The sequence below is a fragment of the Sturnira hondurensis genome, unplaced genomic scaffold (assembly GCF_014824575.4).
Source record: "Sturnira hondurensis isolate 20B ecotype Veracruz unplaced genomic scaffold, ASM1482457v3 Scaffold0007865, whole genome shotgun sequence".
In the NCBI taxonomy this organism is placed as follows: Eukaryota; Metazoa; Chordata; class Mammalia; order Chiroptera; family Phyllostomidae; genus Sturnira; species Sturnira hondurensis.
Genome location: NW_028080496.1, coordinates 6,636,311 through 6,659,919, shown reverse-complemented (window position 1 = coordinate 6,659,919; position 23,609 = coordinate 6,636,311). Strand labels below are relative to the sequence as shown.

General features: G+C 51.4%; 1 protein-coding gene across 2 annotated transcripts in view; it reads right to left on the bottom strand.

Annotated features, from left to right (window-relative positions):
- The window catches only part of ST8SIA2 (ST8 alpha-N-acetyl-neuraminide alpha-2,8-sialyltransferase 2), a 47,493-nt gene that overhangs the window by 23,303 nt on the left and 581 nt on the right, over window positions 1-23,609 (bottom strand). The window lies entirely within an intron of this gene.

Genomic DNA, 23,609 nt, shown 5'->3' with positions numbered 1-23,609 from the left:
GTAAACTATTTTTCCTACTGATTATAGGATATGTGGTTTGAGAACGTATGGTTGTGGTTCTTCATACTTGTTTTTTTTTTTTAAGTTCTGCCTGGCCTCTCAGTTGAAGTATTGGTGTACTCCAAAGAAACAGTTACAGTCACGGGAAAGCTGTGTATTTTAAGGAGTAATGTGATTTAATGAGAACTCTCTGGGGGAGGTTAATGCCTGTTTCCACAGTGGTTTTGAGTCTGGATTTTTCTATCGGCCTTCTTTAGCCTTAGCATACTTGTAGGTACAATGTGTGTATGCTTGTACACACTTACACGTGTCTTGTCCTGACAGACTTAAATGTCTTCTGAACTATTTGGCAGCAGGCAGTATTCTCCCCTTTCACAGCCAGATGACCAGACAACAGAAAGGATGCTGTGACGTGCCTAGTGCCTCAAATTTCCCCACTCCCGGTCTAGTTCTTAATTATGCAGACTCATTGGTTCTTCCCACTGTAAATCAATATCTAGTATTTCTTTTTGTCCCTCCCATTTCCTCTTGGGACAGTGGAGCTCTTGACTTCTAACTCTGGCTCTGGCTCTGTAACCATAACCCACGCAGGTCAGACCCCAGGGGCTTTCCTGGGCAGGCTGCTGTCCACATATCACTGACCTCTGACGTCCCCTATGCCGACCCCAGCCCTCAAAATCAGCACCCCTTGCAGGGAGGGAAGACCTGCTAGGCCAGACATTAAGTCAAGCACAGTGATTAAGAGTATGCTAATCGCTAAAGACTAATGAAAGGTTAATGGAACAAGAACAGGCTCTCCAGAAATGCTGCACATAAGAATTGATACATGATTTCTATACATCATTATCAGTGAGAAACTCAGTAAGTGGTTTGGAGCCATTGATTTACAATCTGGAGGTGAATTTTAGGGGGTCAGTGGAGTGTTACCCTACTCTAGACAGCAAAGTAAATTTCAGGTGGATCCAACTGATGTTTCCCAAGTTTCAGTCATTTTCATATCCCCGTTACCCGTTTGCTGTATTTGTTAGTCACCCATACTGTTCTCTACATAAAGTTTAAAATGGGTTCATCTTGAAAAACTTAAACTAAGCAAAGCCATCTGTGAAAATAGAGGTTTGGTACCACGATTGTATATACTCATTTGCAAAAACCCACAAAATCATTAAACCACTAACACAAAAATATTTGTGTCAATGGAATACCCCAAATCATCTTACATTATTACCAAGGCTACTTATAGCACCCTCTGGGAAAGACTGAATTAAATAATATTTAAATGATAGAAAACATTTAATTAAAATTAATAATATATAATACATTGTATATTGTATATAATGTTAACTATTAAGCATATAGATTAACAATATAAAATATGTAAATAAAAATTTAAGTCATAGAAATTATAAATTAAAAATTAAAGAAGACAACTTATAAGAAATGGGTAAGAAAATGGAAGAGAAAATTTATCAGATCTTTGGTGAGCTATGAAGAATGTGAAGACTTTTTAACTTCAGAAGTATAAGAAGAAATTGCAATAGAAGACGTAGACAAATTTGACTTGATAAAGATTTAAAGCTCTGCTTATACACAGAAAAGCTCAGCAGACCCTGGTACTGACCAGGGTACTTTTATGAAATCTCAGATTTCTTTCATGAACTCTGAGCAGCCTCCACCGTATGGATGCTTCTGTCTGCAGTAGTGGGGCCAAGGCAGCAGGCCCCCAAAGGCGGCCAGCCACGCTCCTTGGGTGCACCTTTCAAACACAAACCAACCCACCTGGAGCCCATACCCTGCCATCTCTTGGACTGGGGTCTCGCACCCTGCCCTCCTCCCCTCAGAGCCAGGTACTAGGCAACTAGGGACAGCCCCGGTGCCTCAGAGCCCACTGAAATTATTCGGCCTCACCTTCCCTTCCCCTGTAAACCACAGGGAAGGCTCTTGACCACAGTTCCCCTCCCCACCTGCCTCCTGAGCAACCTGGTACAACATTACATGGGACTTTTCCTCCCAAGTCTTCCCTGCAGTTGGCACGCCGTGTTCCTGCGTATCATTTATGCCTGAACAAGACAAAGTTCTACTTCCCAGATATCCAGAGAATGGGGCAGGCTGTCATTCAAAGACTCTCAGACTGCAGATGTTTGGCTTGAAATGAATCACTTGAAATGGCAAGGGATTTTTTCCCTAATTAGCTTTTGCCTCCAGTGTTATTAAAATAAGCACCCAGCCCTTGTGATGGGAGAGTGCTGGTACCTGCTTGGTTGAGTGACAGAAGAGGATGATTAAGTGAGAAAAATTTGCTAAAGATAATTCGTTACATGCTGAAGTCACAGAAACATAGATGCCTAGATCATCCAAAGGAGAAAATACATGGGAAAGCACTTGGGGGAATTATAAAGAACTCTATAAAACAAGGTATAATAGTTGTAATAAGCACTGACCATTTGACCTGTGAAGGACTCCAGCCAGAGTAATGACAGAGACCGGCTACTGTCAAGCCCATGTTTTCGGACGTCAGTCTCCTTTCCACCCCTGACACAGCATTACCTCCAAGTACAGCATACCCAGGAAACGAAGGCAAAAAGTGGTGTGCCGAAACACACCAGCCATGGTCGGGTCTGCCTTGGGTAAAAGTGGTCAGTGAACTTGACAGCTGCATTTCTCTTTGGCCTCTTCATCCAAGCCTGGGGTTGTGCAGCTCTGTTAGAATCTCCTACCTTCTCGATTTCTCACTGGAAATTCGGGCTCTATAAATGAACTCTTGGGCACTGACAGCTTTAATTAAGAGTCTGGACTCAACTGAAACAGTTGATTAGTCTTCAGAGTAGGAGATTACACTAAAGCACAATTCGTGAATTTGTAGATGGTTCTTCCTTCATAGTTTTGGGAGAACATGAATGCTTTTTTTCAAGTTGTGTGTAAACCCCTGGAGTTCTCGCCTCTTGTCCGCAAGGAATATATTGTGGTCATACGGCCCCGTGGACCTGGGATAGGGAGACAAGCAGGGGAAGGGGCGGTGCATTCGGGGTCAGTCACGTGAACAGAACGAAGGTTTCCAGCAGGGGTCGGGTGGGGTTTTTTATTGTGATAAAATGTATAGAACACAGAACTTCCACTTTAGCCCCTGTACGTGTGCAGTTCAGTGGCACGAGCGTATGCACAGTATTGTGGAGCCATCACCACTGTTTATCTCCAGAAGACACCTGTCACCCCAAACGGAAACCCTGTCCTGATTGAACAACAACCTCCAGCCCCTCCCCACCCCAGCTGTCTGTCCTCTCTATCTTCACGAATTTGCCTAGTTTAGATATTTTGTGTACGTGGAGCCATGCCATATTTTTCCTCTGTGACTGGCTCCTTTTGCTCCATATGATGTTTCTGAGGTTCATCTGAGTGGCAGCAGGGGTCAGAGGGCTGGCTTTGGATGTAGCAGTTCTAAGGCAGCAGAACATCAGAGAGACAAGGAGGAGAGGCCGTGCTGGAATGCCGTGTCTGAAGCCTTGAGCACCAATGATTAAATCAGGGTCGCAGGTCCCACCAGCTCACCGGGGCTCGACAGGGGCTCTCCTGCCCAGAGCTTACTGAGTGGGAGCTTCCTGAAGTTGTTGCTGGAAAACTGAGCTTTGCAGTCCATCCGAGGAGTTGGTTGTACTTGGCCGAGAGCTCAGATGGGCAAGGGGTCCAGCCTGGGTTGACCCAGTGCAGGTCCTCACCACGTGGTTGGCAGTGGACGTGTCCCCTGCCGTCCATGCACAGCGGGAAGCATGGAGCCCCATGCTTGGACTGGCCAGTCTGCCATCCCAGTGGGTCTCTCTGATTCACTCTGAGCAGGAGGCAGCGGCATGCATTCTTGTTCATAGGCTTGGCAATTCATTTGTGTTCGGGCACTGTGAGACCACCCTCTACCACCTGGATGCCACCTGCGCTAGTGGAGAACTTCTTCCCAGCTTCCCAGTCATCCTGGTCTGAGGCATCTTTGGTCGACACCACTGGGTCGTCCTTGATGAAAGACACCCATTCGTCGGCTGGTTAGGAGTGATGCAGTAGGCGTCAGGGGACCCAAAGTTCCAGGTCGTTCTTTCCAGGCTGAAAACTAGAGGCTGCAGCGTCGATGCCATTCACCACCTTGTACGTGCAGGCAGCCTTGCCAGTCACGTCCCTCAGCAGCCCCAGGGCTCTGTGTCCTCTGGGATGTGAGTCCGCACACGTTTCCTTCAGGCGGCCAGACAGCAAGTATTTAGGCTTTGTGGACCAAGGGAAAAACAGAAGATCTTACGTAGTGCTGACAGTTAAGTGACAGGAGAGAAAACGAATTGACACAATTTTTTATTGATGAAATTGAAAATACAGTAATTAAATACACTTTTTGTAATAAGTATATCAATAAGAAGACTATAATTTGTCTTTGGGGGAAATGATTCTCCTTAATCGAGGGTCAAAGTTAATGTTCCTGTCACCATGAGAGAAAGGGCGCCTGATTCTTCCATGGGCCTTTCCTGGCTTCTCTGAAACTGTTACCGTCCCGTGTGTGAATTCACTGGCCTGTGCCACCAAGCCCTCTCTCTCTCGGACCCGCACTCAGCCCTGCCCTTACAGTGCTGGAGAGCGCTGTGTCGGGGGAGGCCCATGGAGAGCACACGCTCTGAGACAGAGTCCCTGGGTCCAGATTCTGGCTGCACTCGCCGCTCCCTGTGTGATCGCTGTCTACAACCTTTGGCTCTGGTTCCTCATCTATAATGTGTCACAGTATCTGTGTCAGTGGGCTGTTGTAAAGGTTGCAGGAGCTAATGAATGCAGAGGTTTAGACCCATGCATCCCGTATTGTAAAATACTTGATATCAATGTGATAGTTCTTTTGAGTTTTCTTCAACAGTTTAAAAATGTAAACTTATCTTGGCTTGAGGGCCACAGGGTAACAGGTAGCTGGTCAGAGTTGACCTGTGAGCCATACTTTGCTGCTGACCCCCTGGCCTGAGTGTTAGGAGAAAAACACCCCTCATCCTCCGTATAGGGCCCCTTTGCTATTCTTTTCCTTGAAGACATCCTGGTTGGGGCAGGCTTCTGCTCCCGGGAGCACAGCTCTCCTGAAGTCCCAGCTCCAACAGGGAGGACCATGGATCCCTGCCCTGTCGGCTTGTTACCGGTGTGAGTACCACCATGGCTCACCCTGAAAGCCGGCACTCGGCAGTCACCTCTATATTGCCAGTGGGCACTCAGTGTGACCACCCGAGTCATAGCAGCTTCAGCTTCTGAGGCAGCGAGTGATACTTCTAGTAATGGCGCTTGCACCAAAGTTAGATTCATTCCTAATGCCACCGCTGCCTGTAACCGGTTTATTTTCTCCAGTTCCACCCACTCGCCTAACTTCTTGTTCGTCAGGTCAGGCCTAATAGTGTAATCCTTGTTGCTTCACAGTCTCTGAGACACCTTTTCCTACACAGCAAGTCTTATCATTGTACCAATGCTCTTGAACTGCCTGGTTGCCGAAACAATGCTGGGCACAGAGCTCTGATGAGACCTCGTAGGTTCCAGCCTTGACAGTGGTGTTTCCATGGCAACTGGGCTTCCACGGGTGCTGTGGGTGCCAACAGGGAGGGCTAAGTCTGCAAGCTCCTGGGCGTCTCTTCTGCCCCTGAGCTGCCCTGACTGACTGACTGCTCAGCCCCTTTCTCTGCCATCCTCTCCTCCTTCATTCGATATATTAGCTTGATTTGATTTAGCCATTTGCTTTGATTTCAGCAAACTTGTGCTTATTAATCAGCTTCCATCAGAGTATGAAAAGGTGCCGGTTCACCCATGGTTCTTCCCTCTGCTCAACTTTGGAAGAGAGAGAGTGCAGGCCTTTGATTGGGTTCTGGCCAACTTTGCTGGCCTTTCTGGGAGAGTGCTTACAGGCGTCTGCACATCAAAGTGCAAGTAAACAAGTCCCTTGGATGCCAAGCTTTTCCTGCCACATTTATTCCTGATCCTCTCTCATCACGAAACTGTCACCTGTACCCAGGGGGGACCAAATAATTTATCATCCAAACCAGAGCAATTTCGGAGCAAACGGAGGCACTGGCCTGAGGATACAAAACTGGGATGTCAAAGTCATGGGGGACTTGTAGCCTTCCTGCCCACTGTCTTCTAAAGGAGACATATTTGGTGTACAAAGACTTCTAAGAATGCTGCCTCCCCTGTCTTGACCACTCAAAACCCCAGAAGCAAAGCAGTTAAAACCCAGAGGCGATAGATATTTGTGCTGTTAGAGCTGGAAATAGTGGAAGCTGTTGGTACAGAAGATTTCTGTCAGGTGTTCATGGCCACAGAGCCTTTTCTGAGCCCCCCACGCTGGGGTCTGGTCATTCCTGCAGCAGGGGGCAGCTATACCTCGCACCCGGCCTCACCACCGCCTCCCACCCCATCCCACGACAGGGCCAAGTCTAACCCTGGGTCCTATTCATGTCTATTGCCATGGGTGGGGGCATGTCTCCTGCACACCAAACATGCTTAAAGAGGCTTGTGCGTGAGTAGATGAGTCAGGCAAGCTGGAAGCGCCCACCTCAGAGCAGGGCCCAGTGTGAACAGAGGGCAGCAGCAGCCTCAGCGCCGCCACCACTGCCCACCCTGCCTCACCCGCCAGGCCTGCCCAGGCCCACTGGCTGTTCCCGCCCTAGAATGGTCTTCCTGCAGACATCTCCATGGCTTGCCGCCCCCTCCTTCAAACCTTGCTCAGATGCCACCTTCTCAGAGCGGCCTTCCCTCCCTAATCCCGTCTCCTTGTACCTTCTGGTCACTGTGTTCATGTATTAAGTCCACTGCCTGACTCAGCCACTGGAATTGAGCTCCAGGACGGAAGTGTTAAGTCTGCCTTGTGGATTGCTGCGCCTGGTGTTAAGCACCGGGCCTGGACATCGGGGGGTGTCAGGGAATGTTTGTCCGCAGAAGGGTCCTGCCTCCTCCTTTCCTTGGTGACAACAGAGGAGCCAGCTGTCCTCTGACCAAACTCAGAAGCTCCACCTGAGCTGTGAGTCGCATCCCTTCCTGCGTTTTGAGACTCATGTTCTAGCAGCTGCTGCTTCTCTCTTCCGAATATTCACAGTTTCCTTACAGCTGTGTGGTCATCCTGACTCTTATCCTGGACCTATTATACTTTCTGTGGAGCTCTGTCCTACACATTTTATACTGTTCATTTAAGCCTCACATAGCCCTCACAGGCAGCAATGGCTATCGATTTCTATGTGAGAAGAAACTGAGGCACAGAGAAGGTGAAAGGCTTGCCTAGGGCTTCACAGTGAGTAGGGACACCAGCCGACTGACTGGCTTAGGGGCCCAGCTCCTAATCCATCTGCCCTCTCACCGGCTCACTCCAACTAGCATGTACAACGTTTGCTTTTCTTATCTTAAATAAACTACCCAATCTTCCTTCCATATTTCTTTCCTTCAGCTACTTCTCTCTCTCTTCAAAGACCCATGTGCACTAACTGTCACTCTACGTTCTCCAAGTGCCATTCTAGTCTGGCTTATGTCCCATCGCTCTGTCACGGGAGCTCTCGGGTGAGTGCCTTGCAGTGGACATTTCTGCAGTGGAACACGTGGGGGGTTCCCTTGTATTCAAACCCCACCAGTGTTTGACAGCGGCAGCCACTTCTTCCTTCTTGGCTACGTTAACCCAGGGCTTCCTGGGCCTGACCACAGGGTGGCCCTGGCCAGACCTTCACCCTCTGCAGGAAGTATGCTGCTAGGTAGAGGTGTGACGAATGATTCCAAGAGGTGGGTTAGTCAGAGTCCTCGGGCATCTTTAATATTCCTTCTGGCTTGGAAGTTCTGTTATTTTAAGTCACCGCCTTTCAACACTTCAAATCCCTCTTTGAGTCCTACTGTTCCCCTGGCAGAGGGTGCCCCGAACTAAAGATCTCAGTTTATCTGCATATTCACGTCCAGAGAAGACGCAGATCATAGCCTGCGTGTAGCCAGATCTCCTGTGCCCGCAGGGTGCCTGCGCCCTGCCCTTCACCCGCCGCAAGGAAGAGCGTTCAGTACGCACAAAGGGAGGCACCAGGGAATTAAGAGGAAGCAAAGGTTACTCGACAAGTGGTTGTGACAGAGTTGGCGGGCCCACAGGGAAGATACTCATGTCAGGTTCCCTACTCGCACCACACCAGTAAGGATACAATGTGATCCAGCCGTTAAGAGCTACGCCCAGGAACAGTTTCATGTGATGAAAATCCATTCAATTCTTCTGCTTTAGTCCATTTGGGCTGCTAAAACAAGATATCATAGACTGGGTGGCTCATCGACACCAAAAACTCATTGCTCCCAGTTCTGGAGGCTGGGAGCCTGAACTCGGGGAGCCAGCGTGTGAAGCGGGTGGGACTTCCCCTCGTGCCCCCACTTGGCGGCAGGAAGAGGAGCTCCGTGGGGTCACTTCTGTGAGGGTGTCAACCCATCATAAGGGCTCCACCCTCATGACCCAGTTCCTTCCCCAAGGCCTCCTTCCACCGTCCCAGGGGGAGCCAGGCTCCCAGCGTGTGACTGTAGGGGACACAAACATGCAAACCATAGCACCTCAGTGGCCAGTCGACTTAGTCACTCGGTCTCCTGTGGAAGACACAGAGTTAACCCCGGACATCGTCTTACCTTTTTGATTGTAGTAGAAATATGTCACTGCAAAGCCGTAACCCAGAGCTTGACGGCCCTGAAAACTCCTCATTTCATTCACGTGGCACAATGTGGATAAATCTGTGGACTTTCAGGAAGGGCAGAATGCCCACCCACAACTCCTGTGTGCCGGGATTAGCTTCTGAACCTGCCGCACTGGGACTTGAAAGCCCTCAGCCTTAAGCCAGCCTTTCTAGTCTCTCTCTTGTGCATTTCTCGAGGGACCGAATTCAGACACAGTGCCCCCATTAATGCAGCCCTTCCCTGAGAAAAGCCCTGGAGGGCACCCAGGAAGGGGAAGCCTTTTAAGTTGCTTCTCTCCTGGGTGTTTGATGTATCTCCTCCCCACCCTGCCCAGTTCTGGATAAATGGCCACTCTCCCTGTCCAGAAGTGGGCAGCTGACTGGCCTGCAGGTGGGGGACTGGAGTTCTGGCTCCTGACGGTCTGTAGCTTTGCTGCCCTAGACCTCTCTAGGTCCTGGTGTCCTTCCCTTACAGCAGGGTTAGAGCCAGGAGCCCCGGACAGATGGGGGCGTCCGCTGTGGTGGTAGCTGAAGCAGTGGCTGCTGCCCTCTGAGGGCAGAGCAAACCATTGCTGCCTGTGGGTGCTGCCGGGACTCCTTGACCAGCTGTCCTCGGGGAGGTTGGGTTCATCAGTGCTGCCCATTGGGGAGAAATAGGGAGGGAGGGTGGAGGAAAAGAGAATGTGCTCCCCACGACCGAACCACGATTCCTGCCGCTTCGCTGAGGCGTTTGTTGAGCCGGGCCCTGAGCTGGCTTTGGTGTCACGGCGGGGATGGAGACAGGTCATCTCCACTGCGAAGCTGCTTAAAATCTGAATTTGGAGGTAGGAAGCCCTCACAGGGAAGGCAGACATCCCAGCAAAGGAACAGAATCACGAACGCCAACCCAGGCAACGGCGCTAAGAAGAAAACAGAAGGGGTAACAGCATTACAGACAGAGGGTGTGCTCAGGAGGGAGCGGGGGGCGGGGGCAGCGCTGTGTGGGAACCCTTCGCGAGGGGCCAGCCTCACAAAGGCTGTGGGAAGAGCAGCAGGCAGAGGAGTCCGGAGGAGCCGCAGGAGCAGTCCTGTTCAGCAGTCAGCAGGAGCAGAGGAGTCTGTACAGGCCGCAGTCCCAAAGGCGAGAAGATGGGTTAATGGGTCCCCAATCTTCCCTCATTTAAAATTCATGGCGTTCCTGGGCCCCCATCACCCCAGAAGACGATCTCTGAACCTTCATCCCTCCTCTTCCCTCCCCACCTGCTCAGTGGTCCCACTTTCACCCAAGACGGTGGTTCTGTCCTATAACCAACCTCTCCTCTCTCTTCCAGCTAAGTCTTTGGACCCTTCCTACAGGTCCTCCCCTGATCCCGCTTCTTCCAGAAGATGTCTTTCTGGTCCCCTGTCCTTTGTGAGGACTCCCTCTTTGGAGCTCTTGGGGTGCAAAGTGAAGGGGCTAGTGGTACCATCAGTATCACTAGCGCAACATTGTCATTTTTGTTCTTATTACACGGCAGGGCTCACACTGAGGACGGGGACCGCCACCAGGCTGATGTACCACACACGCCAGATGTATGTTGGAGATAAGGAATCTTTCCGATACCCGAAGGAAGAAGGCTTCTCAAATCCCCCAACTTAGCTGCGTTTGACGATAGACTTTCCATCTATTACTACACATACTAAAACACGGTGTACCGAGCACCACACCAACCCGTTGTAACAGAGCGCTTCTCCTGCTGGTGCCGAGGGGGGAATAACGATGCTGGGGAGTCTATCTTGCAAGTGGATCAAGAGGCTTCGTGAGTTGTGAAAAGGACGTTAGCCGTGCCCGGCCTGGAGCAGGCACTCAGTATGTTAGTTTGCCTTCCTCCTCTTTTAAATGCCCCTTTTTTTCTTTTCAATGTAGAGCAGGTGGTGGATGAAAATAGATCAGCACCTATTTACTGCCCTGCTCTAAAATTTCAGAGCAAGGAGTTTAGAGGCAAAGCAAAAGGATTAGCTATTTCTGGTGAATCTGGGCTCCTTTGAACAGGGAAACTCACGGAGGGTGGTGCCCAGTCGTGATGCTCAGAGGTGAACTAGAGGAGACCTGGCATTCATCTCACCCTCATTTCAAAGGCGGGGCAACTGAGCTTGTCTGTAAGGTCATGGGCCTGCTGGTGGCAGGTTCCCATGACAAGCCCTGATCTCTGAGCTCTGACTCCAGACCTGCTTCTCATCATTGCACAAGAGCTGCCTCCCCCACCAGACCGCAAGTTCCTCGGGCACTCTCTCTCTGCTGCCTTCATCTGTGCATGTCCCCCGCATCTAGGCGCGGGGCTTGTGAGCACCTGTGTCTGGTGAAGCAGATGTATTCGCTCACGTAGCTCTGCAGTGACCCCAGACACTCACGGTAACTGTCGCAGAAGCTGGGTTCCAGGGAGCTGCCCTGAGGCTTTACTGCTCGGGCACTGTGAGTGCCTGCCGAGGCTCCACCTGGTCAGAGGCAGGTGGACTTTTCCAGCAGGCCGGCCCCTGGCGGACAGTGTGTGCTGGTTGCGCTGAGATGCTGCATTCGAAAAAAACGGTTATTAAGCACTTGCCAGGGGCCATGTACTGGGTGTACGGCAATGAACAGGACAGGAATGGGTCCGTCCTTTATGATAAACCACCTTGTGTAAGATGAAAAAAGCTAGACCAAAAGTAAATACAGCAGCACCAAGTCCAGGCTGGCCCATCCTTTCCAGTGGCTACTTTCCCCCTGTTTCCAAGGCAGCAGATAGAAACAACGCTGCACAGTGGGGCTCTGATGAAGACTCCGAATCCGAAAGTCAGTGTATTTTACTTTATTTTATCTCAATTGATCTCAGCTGTCAGACGTTCCAGCTTCAAAAGGTAAGATTAAGTACCACCAAGCCAGCCAGACCAGCACTGATGTACAAGCCTCCTCGATGCCAGAGGACGGAGGCCCTTATTAATCTCCTTGTTATCAGCGTGATCTCAGCCTGCCAGGAGCCGGCCCAGCTGCCTCCCGATTCCAGTCCCCTGGCTTCTGTGTACCAGGCCCCCAAGCAGGTGTGGGACCATGAATCACCCTGCTAATAAACCTCACTTTGTCTGTGGGCTGGTCTTTCTGTGTGGAGGGGGGAGAGGGAGAATGGCTTCGTCTGTGAAAAAGGCGGGGCTCAAACCAGACAAGTATGTGGGAGCTCACATAACCCACCACATTTTCTCTCCTTTGGCCATGGAGAGAAATACAGTTGGCCCTTGAACCACACGGGTTTGAACTGTGTGGGGCCACTTATATGCAGATATTGTTTCAATACCGTAAACGTATTTTCTCTTCCGTATGATTTTCTTAATGACATCCTCTTTTCCCTTGCTTACGTTGCTGTAAGACTATAGTACATAATACACATAACATAGAAAATATATGCTGGCCAACTGCGTATGTCAACTGTAGGCTATCAGCAGTTAGGTTTGGGGGAGTCAGAAGTCATACAGGGACTTTCAGTTGTGCAGGGGCCTGGTGCCCATAACCCCCTAGTAGTCCAGGGGTCTACACTATAGAAATACCTGCAGAATCTAGGTGGCAGGGGCCTTTCTGAGTCCCTGGGAATTAACTCCTTTCTTCCTGCCCTCCCTCCTTCCCTGTCTTTGTTCTCCACGCCAGCACTTACTCTCTGCCAGGCACTGTGCAAGGAGCTGGAGGTGCAGCTCAGCTCAGGTCTGCAACGGTCCTGACCCTTGTCGGGCAGCCGTCTAGCAGGGAGAAGGGCACCAAGCAAGCACTGGGAAGTGAGGGGTGGTGCAGAGGAAGTGGAGAGTGCCGGGGGGCTGCCCAGTGGGTGCTGACCTGGTGTGTTGCTGGGATGGGGGAACCTCGGGGCCTAAATCATCCATCCTGGCCTCTTAGTCATGCACAGGATGGTTCGATTGGAGCGCACTTTGTGTACTGGGCACTTTCCCAGATACAGTGATAAATTAGATCTGGTCCTTTTTTTCTGGAAAAGATTAACTGGCGGCTTCTCTCTAGAAGTTTTGCAAGGAGTCGTCACGGCTTTGCTGCCATGGGGCGGGTAATGGCCGTGGGGCAGACGGCAGGCTGACATGTTGTCACTGCGTAGACCTCAGTCACTGCCCTGGTCTGCCTTCATGCACCTAGTACCTTTATTGCCTCACTATTACGTCTTCTTTAAATTGAGTCAGTTAAAAACGTAAATGAATTTATCGTAAAAGGAATCTCGATATCACTAACATAAATAGAATACCACTGCCCCTTGCCCTAAGTAGAAAGTAAAGGCAAAAATAAATATAATTACATCCTTGGCTTCCGGCCTGCGGAGGCCGCCTTTATCTGGAGGAGCAGATTGGTTCTAAAAGGGCCCCTCCACTTGCCTCCCGTCGCCCCTAGAGGCCTCCCCTCTCAGTTCCTCCATTTCTTCATAACCGAGAGTGGAGTTTGGAATTGGACTGCGGGCTGGGCAGGCCGCTGCAACCACTCAGGAGCCCCAGGAACTCGGGGGAGCTCTTTCTGGATGTGCCAGCTGCAGTGAGTAGTGAGGCCATTGCTTTATAAACGAGCACGAAGGAGTGCTTTGCTGCCCAGCGTCCCTGGAAATGTCTGTCTCGGGTTCCAGTCCTGAGGCCAGGGTGTTTCTTGCACAGACACACGGCAGCCTCCTTGAACTTTGATGCCTCGGTCAGGGTATCGCCTCGCCTCACCTCCTGCCTCGGGCCTCATTTGGGAGAAGAGCAGTTTAGTCCCAGGGCCGAATCCTGGCCCCTGGGAAACGGTGGCTAGACCTTCACAAAACTCAGTTCTTTTCTCTCTGTTTATTAAGAGGTTACTTTACCTGAGTCTCAATGTGCTTGTCCATAAAATGGGTTTTGTAGGGGCTTTATTAAAAAGGTGTGAAATAATATGTGAAAACCTCCTGGTATACACATTGGCATTCAGCAAGTGACTATAATAATAATAACTATGAATTTTTTGACATCCTTCTGAGGGTCACTGTAGGCTGACTCTGTGATGGGCGGCCGGGATCCAGTATCAGGAGGGCACATACAAATTACCTGGGCTCTTATGATGATGCGGATTCAGTTTTTTTAGGTCTGGGTTTGAGATGAGGCCTAAGTATTACATTTCTGCCAAAACTCCAGATGTCTATGCTGCTGGTCCAAGGGCTGCACTATGAGTGACAAGACTCTAGCAAGGACCGGAGGCCTCAGCATCACCTACAAACTGGTGATGCAGAGGCTCAGGCCGCACCCAGACCTGCTTGATCAGAACCTCGGGGTGGGCCCCTCGTGGTCTTAAGAACCTCAGATAATGCTGAGCCCCAGCTCTGGCCCACCCTGCCCCTGGAATCCACGACATATGTTCCCCCTGTTTTCTTATGGGAACCGAGTGGCATAAGCCTCAAAGGAAAGAGACAGGTGTAGCTCAGCATTTTCCAGCTGAGTAGGAGCCAAATCTTGGGATCAGCATTTTGGGACCCTCTTCTCTTTTTAGAGTCACCCTTGAACCCAGCACTAGGGGAGGCAGGTGGTAAGGAAAGGGGCAGTGAGGAACTTGGATCTTGGAGGGAGGGATGCTCTGGGCTGTCTGTGCCCTTGGCCACCAGCCTCCCTCCCCCATGCCTGTGGTCCCTGCCCCTCCATGCCTTCCATGCGTGCAGTTTAAGCTTTCTTTCATGTAACCTATGGGCCCCTCCACCAGATGTGGACAGGCCAGCAGGCCCAAAGCAGTAACAGAGCACCCACAAAAAGTATAGTGTGCATGTTCCACAGTCGTAACTCCCAGGTGTCGGCTCCTTGAGCCAGTTCCAGAAAGTGTGTCTAAATATACTTGTAACAAAAAATGGTTATTATTCGTCTAACTCTAGTTTGTGTCCTTTCCCCCTTTCCTCTCTCCACTCCCTCTCCACCATGCCTTTTTGCACTATTCTCTTTGTCGAATAGATGTTGTTTTGTTGAAACCAAAATTACACTCTTAGAGCAATGTGTCTTGAGCGAGGCACTCTTCATATTGACTAGGGCACAGTTGGGGCATTATCCAGAGTTTAAATAAAGTCAGTTGCCAAGCTTCTGGAAGCTCAGAGGTGCAGTGGGAGGAGCGCTGCGGCTTACAGGAGAAGAGCGCACACAAGTCACCCACCCTGTTGGTCTACCAACTCGCTTTCTCCAGGTACCTTGTGTCTCCCCCTTTCATTATTTAAGCAATGCTGGCGTGTACTGAGAAAGGTGTGAATGAATCCTGGCCATTGTCCCTCCGGGCACAGCCAGTCGTCGTCGTCTTCTTGAAACTGGAGATGGGGAAACCTTACAACAAGCACTCACAGCTCCCTGGGCTGTGTCCAAGTGAGGCTGCCCCCTCCCTTGCATTCACGGAGATGTTGTTCTCGAGGGCGATGGCCACCATGGTGTTTGGGAGGCTCCTCTGACCTGCCATGAGTCTTTCCCGTAGTTGCAGATGTTTCCAGCTTCCCTTTACAAACCCTCTGTGTGGTACAGAACACGAGACTGAGTGTGTGGCGGGCCCAGGGCAGCGGGAGGAACAGGAGCAGGCAGCCCAGTGACTTGAGTGTATAAAAGTAGCTAAGAGCAGTGTGAGCCGTGGCCTCAGGCAAACCAGGTGAAATCCGCACTCCTTGTTTCCTAGCCGTGTGATTTTAGCAAGTCCTGGAACCTCTCTGAGTCTGTGTTTCCTCGTCTGCAAATGGGCAAACAGGGTGGTGATGAGGGCTAAGCAGGTGACCCAGGTGGCCCTCAGCAGAACGGCAGGCACAGCATCAGCCCTGGGAAGTGGGGCTCACGGTGCTGGTTCTGGAGAAGTCTGCCTCCTCCCTGACCGCGTCCTTCCTTCTCTGCCAGGCTCTGCCAGGCCTGGACAGGCTGGTTGCACTAGTCCTTCCCTTCCCCCAGAAGAACATCCCTCCAGGCCTTCATTGTTTGTGTTGTCTCTCTCTCCCTTCAGTGTGTCTTTCTCCCCCTCTCTGCCAACGAGACGGTCACACAAACACTGTGCTCCAGTGCCATTCTGATGAGACTCGGTGGGGGCAGGAAGGGGGTGGAGGAGGAGAGAGAAGACGCAGTGGGGGTGTGGTGGGGACACTGTTCCACGACAAGGTGATCTGGAGCCAACAGCGCTCAGTTGTATCGCTCTTGCAGGGTTGCCATATTCCATCACAGCCCTGGCTGCGGTCCCCACAGCACGCAGTTCCCGTGGGTCTTCTTCAGTGTTGCTGCTTCCTGTCTCCCCCACAGGCCTTTGCGCTTCCTGGCTTCATCCTTTGGAAATCCGAGCATGCATGTTTTCCCCACTGATGTCATTTAGCGCATCATGTTTGAACAGTTCTTCTTGTTCTCTGGGCCCGGGTTCAAACCCTAGCACTGCAACTTCCTAGCTGTGTGACTTTGGCTGAATTACTTACTTGCTCTGGGTTATAACTTCCTCATCGGTAAAATGGAGATACTAACTCAGACCTCATGGGGTTGTAGGTAGAGGGCGGGCTTGGGATATCATCTGGCACACAGATGTGTGGTTTTTTCCTCCCCCCAGGCATGCAAAAAACCCCAACAAACTGTTGTAACACTCTGCTGACATCAGCCTCCACAGGGAAAAGATGTGTGAGGTCCTTTTCCACAGAAACTCAGAGCCAGACAATTCGATTTCAGGGGCTAGTAATATTTCCAGAAAATTGAGGTTGGGGAGTCATAGGTTAACCAACCTCCTCAGCAAAGGAAGATGGTCACAGATATTATCTATCTTCACCCTCTTTCAGGAAAGAAAGAGTATCAATACCCAGAAGAAGAAAAGAACATCATCTCAGAATACAGAATAGTTCTCAGGAGATGACAGTTGGCAGCTTGAAACTGACATAATTGCCACTGCCTGCATTGTGCTTTTTAATTTTCTTTCCTTTTCCTTTGGGATCACCCCCTATTGCAGATCAGCATTTGGGAGCCACTGACCTAAGGGTCATTTCTAAGAGGCTAGAAGAGGATGAGAAATTGTAGCCCTGAGCCTCAAAAAAGGGAGCAGGAAGCAGGGCTGAGCGCGTCTGTATTCTTTCAATAATAACAAAAAAAGTGCTCGGGGAAACTCTCTGACAGCAAGAGCTTCATTTTCACAGAGCAATTCCGGAACTCAAACATACCCACATAGCGAGGCAGGAGCTGAATTTCCGAGAGCAGCGAGGGAATCAAGATTCCCCATGGACGTGTGGGGCGGAGCTGCGCCCGCTGACCTGTAACACAGATGTATGTCTGGTCAGGCCCATGGCGCTCTCCCCAGCTGGAGTGGTCCCCTTCACCACGGTGAAGTCTGTGGCAGCTGACTGAGACAACGCTGGGACAAACAGGTCCCGTCAGGACACTAGGCAGCTTCCTAGCCTAGTGACGAATTGCAGGCGACTGGGGAGAATTTAAAACCATCCCAGCTGCCACCCAGGAGAGTGACTAATCCCAACACTTAAGGACAAGCCCCAGACCGGCCATCATTCAGACACGGGGGATGCTTTCCCTGGGCACAGATGGCATCTAATGTCTCACCCCGGGGCTTCCCCAGGGCTGATGGGCCTGCCTCCAGATGCACCACCACCCCTGCCTTGCTCATGTCCCGCCCCCCACCCCGCCCTGGTATTTTCACTGATCTTTCCATCTGTCTGTCTAACTCACTTCTGCTGAGACAGCTGAGAGAGACGAGGCTCCTCAGCTTCCACAGGGCTACGCAGCTACCACAGGTCTTGACCGATCCATCCTTGTCCCCTGGCTTGACTAGTGTTTGAAAATCAAAACACGGCTTACAGGTGCTTAATAAAGAAAACCTCTGAGCTGACACACACAGATCTGGCCCCGTGTTTCTTACTCCTTCGATGTTTTGAGCATACGACATCCAGCGTCCTTCCTGGGAGCAGCTCTTGCAAGGAGACACTTGGCCCCAAGTTAAGTCTGCTCTTAAGCCTCGTAAGGAAGCCAGTCAGCTGATGAAGATGGACAGAGTGGGCACTTGGTCTCCAGGTAGAAGGAGGGTGTGGCTGGGGACAGTGGCTGGACTAGAAAGGACTCCTGGAGAATGGAGAGCTGGACAGAATTGGGAGGCAGGCTCCACGTCTGCTCATTAACTGGACTGGCGGTGGGAGATACAGCACTGGGTCCTCCTCTTCCACAGACTAGAAAGGGCCTTTCATTTCCATTAGCGGGCTCCCCAGCATTCTGAGACAAGGAGCAATGCCCTTCACTGGGCTGTGCCCACCTTGTTGGAAAAGCAGTGGGCGCTCTGTGCAAGGGCAGGGCGTCTAGTTGTTGTTAGGATAGTCTTGACCTTTGGGGACAGAGGCTGAATGCTTTTTTTTTAAAAAGACTTTATTTTTAGAGGGGAAGAAGGGAAGGAGAAAGAGAGGGAGAGAAACATCAATGTGTGGTTGCCTCTAGCGTGCCCTTTACTGGGGTCCTGGCCTGCAACCCAAGTGTGTGCTCTGACCGGGATTCGAACTGGTGACCCTTTGGTTCGCAGGCCAGGACTCAGTCCGCTGAGCCACACCAGCCAGGGCTGAATGCTTATTTTTGTCATGTCCTAGATTAGAGTTCATTCAAAAAATATTTTATGGGCTTCATTTAATAAAGCATATACTTATCACCAGGGGCTGGGGATGAGGAATAATTAAAATATAACTGTTGAGTCCATTGCAACAGCTAAGGATATGCCCAAGAAGAGTGGCCACCTGAGGCCATCTAAGGAGGGTCTGAGGATGCTTGGCAAAGAGGGTGGTACCAGTCCTTAGCCTGATACGAGGAGTCAGGGGAGGGAAAGATGAGCAGGAGTGGGAGTCAGGAAAGGATGGTATGTGCGAGGAGATTGTTCCAGAAAGGAGGAAGACAACATGCAAAAGCACTGAGGCATGAAGGCACAGTGCATTGTGGGAAATGTGAGCAATGTAGAACCGCCGAAGTGCATTGTGGGAACTGTGAGCAATGTAGAATGGCTGGAGCCGAGGAAGATGAAGAGGGGGGCCGGGGCCAGGGCCAGGTTATGTCTTACCTTGTTCACGATGCTAAAAGCAGTGGGAGCCTTTATAAAATTCCACTCTCTCTGAAAAGTATTTATAATTTGCAGTTTACAATATCCCCAATTTGTAAAACCTAAACAATTTTAAAACCTAGCAACCCTGCTTTGTCACAAGAGAGAGACTCTGAGTGGTGAATTGGTTTCTAAGATGAATGTCTATTTACTATTTAAATTTGATGCTAGGAACCATTGGCAACAGGACTTGGAACAAGTGAGTAGAAAACCAGAGTCTTTTTCTTTCATATTTCATTCTCTAATCATGTTTATACTTGAGTGAAGTATCCACGGTTGAAAAGAAGAATAGACTTTAGAAAATAAAAAGTTGCATCATCTCTTGCAAATGCATACGCTCCTTAGAGAGTGTCTGGCTGCAACTGCTCAAAGAAAAGGTCATTTTCTTTCACATCTATCTGGGACTCATCCACTAAGGGGTGCACCTCACCTCACTCTCGGCTGATGGCAGTGGCTGCTGCTGGCTCGGGGATCTAGTCTCAGCTGGTAATCACAACTAGCCCCTTGTTACTTTCCTAGACAGGGCTCGATGTTTGGCTGGGGGGGGGCACCAGGATTCCTGGCCATGGTATGTATACTGGACGACATTGGTTCTGATAAGTTCGATGTCCCTTCAACAGGTTGGTGTGTAGGAGGGACCAGTGGTCAAGTATCTTTACTCTCACCCTCGGTCCAGACCCCCAGGTGCCTGGTCAGGTGGCATGTTGAAGTGGGGAGGTGCCTCCCGTTGCACCAGGTCTGCAATGGATGGGAGCTTTCCTGCCTGTGCGGCCTGACACACCTGTGAGCCTGCGCTGCTCATACCCACAGCAGGTGGGCGTGTCTGGAAGGGCAGGGGTAGTGCCAGTCTGTCGGCCATCACGCCGAACTTGACTGGGCCAGAGGGACACTTTGGGAAGGTGAGTCTGAGGCCCTCTCCAGTCCTCTTTATTCACCTTCCCTCTTTCTGCAGGGAAACTACTGAGGCACAGTCTGAGCCTCAGAAGCAAACTTCTGAGGCGTGCTCTCAGCTCTCAGAAAACTCTGGGCCTTTGGAGATGAACCCTGGAAAATGAACCCTTTAGGAAGGCTGGTTCTGAGATCTATTTCATAATACTACCACAGGGGGAAAAGGATTCAGAGGACAAGCCAGGCCAGCATGATGATCAACAACACGGCTTTGGCTTCTTCTATGGCTAAGGTTACTTGCTTTATCACTAGCAATTTACATAGCCTCTTTGAGCCTCAGTTTCCTCACTGATAACCCTAACGTAGCTATAGCACTTCACTTAGTGAGGTTGGTGAGGAATGAGTGAACTAGACTTAAGCAGTTAGCACAGTGCCTGGCATTCAGAGCTCAAAAAAGGGTCACTTTTGGTGTCACTGGTAGATGACCATTAAGAGGCCAGGAGGATGACACGTGCTAAATGGCCATAAGGCCTTTGAACTAGCTCTTGGCTCATAGCAAGTGCTCAATAGATCAATAAATGATAACCACCACCATCATCTTTATCTTCACTATTTTCTTGGTTGCTTTGTTATTACTAGTTATCTCCTCCTTAACCAGAGTTCCACAAACTCTTAACACGATTAGAGGGGATTGTCTGTAGACTTGGGTGTTGGGTACAGGCCTGTGCAGGCCTGTCCTGTCCTTAACCAGAGCGTGTTGCTTCTCAGGGTCGAATTTACCCTGATTGTAGAGAGAGAGGAGGTGTCCTCAGGGAGCTGGGAACTCCCTTCCCATCCTAAGGCTCCGGAGTCTCAGCCTCGCCCAAGGACAGTGCGTGCCCATCCCTGGGGAAGACACTCACCCAGCAGGTGTTAACTGAGTGCCTTCTGACAGCCAGGGTCTGGGGACACATGGGCAAGACAGTCACGCCCACACCCCGCTCTTGGAGGTTACTCTCAAAACGAAAGACCAAGGGACAACCAGGAGAAGACTTTAACTTACAACTTCGCCCCACTGACTCTGAAGCTGGGAGTGCCACACGTGTTAGTTAGCCAATCAGGGGCGGGTTTCCCAAAGCCGTGTCCAACCCCTGATGCGTCTGGGCGCTGTGCAGAAAGTTCATCTTTCTAAATTCCCTCTCTCTCGTTTGGCCCCAAGGAAGTATGTCCACAAGCAAGTGAGTTAGAAATGTAACATTTAAAATTCTTTTTTCTTTTGTTTTAATTGAAGTTGTTGGGGGTGACATCGGTTAATGAAATTATATAGACCTCAGGTGTGCGATTCTGCATCACGTCACCTGTACGCTGCACGGTCCCCATCCAAGTCCAGTCTCCTTCCGTCACCATTTACCCCCCCTTTACCCTCTCCCACTCCCCCCACCCCCTTCCCTCTGGTCGTCCCCATGCTGTCGTCTGTGTAGACATGGACATTTGAGAATCATCACTGAGGAAAGGACATGTGTGTCTCAGAAAAACCCCTGGGAAGAAAGCCCTGACCCTCACAGTGCCTGACGTGATTCCTAGGGCAGCGCAGGGCCTCTGAGGCCACCGCAGCAGAAGCCCCATTTTCTAAGAACGGGAACCAAGAGATTAAGGAAAAGTGTATCTCAGTTTTGTCCCTCCAGACAATACAGGTGTAATTCTTCTCTCCTCTTTCATTTCTCATGCCTTCATCCTTGAAAAATTGACTCCAGAAAGAGGTGCCTTCCTTCTTTTCTAGCAGAGCATAGGGTCCCGCTGCTCATTGTCTCCCGGAAACAGCTCTCCTTTTATACACTCGTTGCCGTCTCCCAGGAACCGACAGAGGCAGGTGCTCTGTAATCCTCCACGGCACAGGGTGCGGTCAAGTTGGGGGAGGGTGGGCAGGGCTGGTGCAGTGGCACCGTGGTCTTCAGTACAATGCGAGGTCTCCCGGAAAGGCATATGGTGCGGAAGGCAGAGCTGGCACCCCTCACTGTCACCCCTCACTGTCACTGTGCCAGGGCACTTGCCCCATGGAGCCCCCTCTGGCTGCTCGAAGTTGGGGCGGTTACAAGATTTAAATAAGTGGATAAAAGGGGCTGTTGGGGTTTCCTGTCCTCTGTCCCTCATCCTTCCTCCCCCAAACATGGCAGCTCCCAGGTATGCCTCCACTCCTCTGAGTTCAACTTGTGGGGGGCAGACTTGGGGTGCTGGGGGAGACGAGTGTCTCAGGTTGTGACTGGTCAAACCAGGGGTCAGCCTCAGGTCAGGGGCACCAGAATACAGGCCAAGGCCACAGAAGATAACACACTTGACTGGTTTGACGATTTTCCCCAGGCTCAGCCCAGGCAGGGATCTCCCAGTGAAAAGGGTCCCAGGGGGCACACCCGTGGCATACGAGCCCTGGGTTTGAAATATGTATGTAAGTGCCCTTCTTACCTAAGGTCTTGGGGTTCCTGCCTGGATGCCCTGTTGGAATAGCCTAATGTGGGGAGTGGGGTCTTCACAGTGCACTTGGCAGTAAAGCCCAGCGTTATGTGCAGAGCGATGTCCTGATTGCCTTTTAGAAATGACAAGTCCCTGGCACGTAGAAGGCATTTGGTAAAAGTTCAGTGAATGGATGACCAAGGGATGGCTGTATGAGCACGCAGCCCTTGAGATTTTATGTCAGAACAATGGGCAGCGGCTGGTCCCTCCCTTTCACAGTCAAGGTCAGCAAGTGGTCTGGGCCAGGCAGGGTGGGGGGCACGCCTAGAGGAAGGCCATTTCCAAGGGACCTCCGTCATCCGGAACTGGGCTAGCCCGTTTCCTTTCCTACCCACGTTTTTGAGTTGAACAGCTGCAGAAAGCTGTTCTCTATCTCCGTGTGGGAGCCGGTGGCACACCATGCATAAACAGTATTTGGGAAAGTTGGGGGAGCCCTCGGGGGACGTCGGGGATGACGAGGAGAAAGAAGCGGAGAAAAGGATTCTGGAAGTGTAGTAGAGTTCCCAGAAGGGATTCTGGGGTTGCACAGAGGGAAAGGAGGAAGCAGGATGTGGCACCTGCTCCAGGGGCAAGTCCTTAGGGCCTGGGCGTCTGAGCCCAGTATTGGCCTTTTCCCTTTCGAGGAAACTGTCAACATAGGAGCCTTCCACTCGCGCCGATATGATGAAATAACAAATCGGACAAAGGAGGGGCACACGCGGCGCGGGACTCCATAGGGCGCCTGGCTTGGCACCAGACCCCTGAAGGAAGGGACATTCTCTCTGCTCTGAAACCTCACCGCCTCCATGCCCAGGTTCAGGGAGCTCTCCTCCGGGCCACTCAGAGTCTTCTGTGCCTCCCCAACCAGCGCACTGTGGGTCGGAGGCTTTATGTGGCGAGGAAGCGAATAGGGGCCGGTCCCTGCGTGCGGGAGGCTGCCTGGTGAGGCGCAAGTGGCAGCCTCGGGGACCCATAGCGGGTGCGCCCTGCGCTGCAAGTGTGCGCTCCTGGAAGTCCCGCGCTGGGGCTCACGGCCCCGCCCCACCTCAGGAGAGATCCGGAAAAAAGCTAGGGCAAGACCGTGCGCCAGGGGGCCCCGAAGACCAGCGGGTAGCGGTATAGACTTTCCAGAAAGGTCTCCGTCTCTGTGCTGAGAGCGCACGGGAACTCGGGGGTGCCGGGGGCACCGCGGGGTTAGCTGAGCGTCCAAAGCCAGGTGAGGGCAGGGAGGTCTCAGCCGAGACTCGCGTACTCCACATCTAAGCAATTTCAGCGCTCCCCGGTCGTTGGAGAGGTGCGTGTGCCTGTCCGTATGTACTGGGGACACTCCCCTTCCCGGGAGCCAGTGCAGAGCCCCCGCCCTCCTCTTCGGCGGGGGATCCCCTCCCCCAGCATAGAGATCCCCGCGTCCCCTGCCCACTTTGCCAAGGCGAGAAAGCAGCCGAGCCGGAGACAAAGAAACTCCTGCCTCCTCCACTCTCGGCCCCTCCGCCCGCCCCAGACACTCCCCCGTGCCCTCCCTCGACCCTGGCGACGTCGCGCGCGTGGACTCT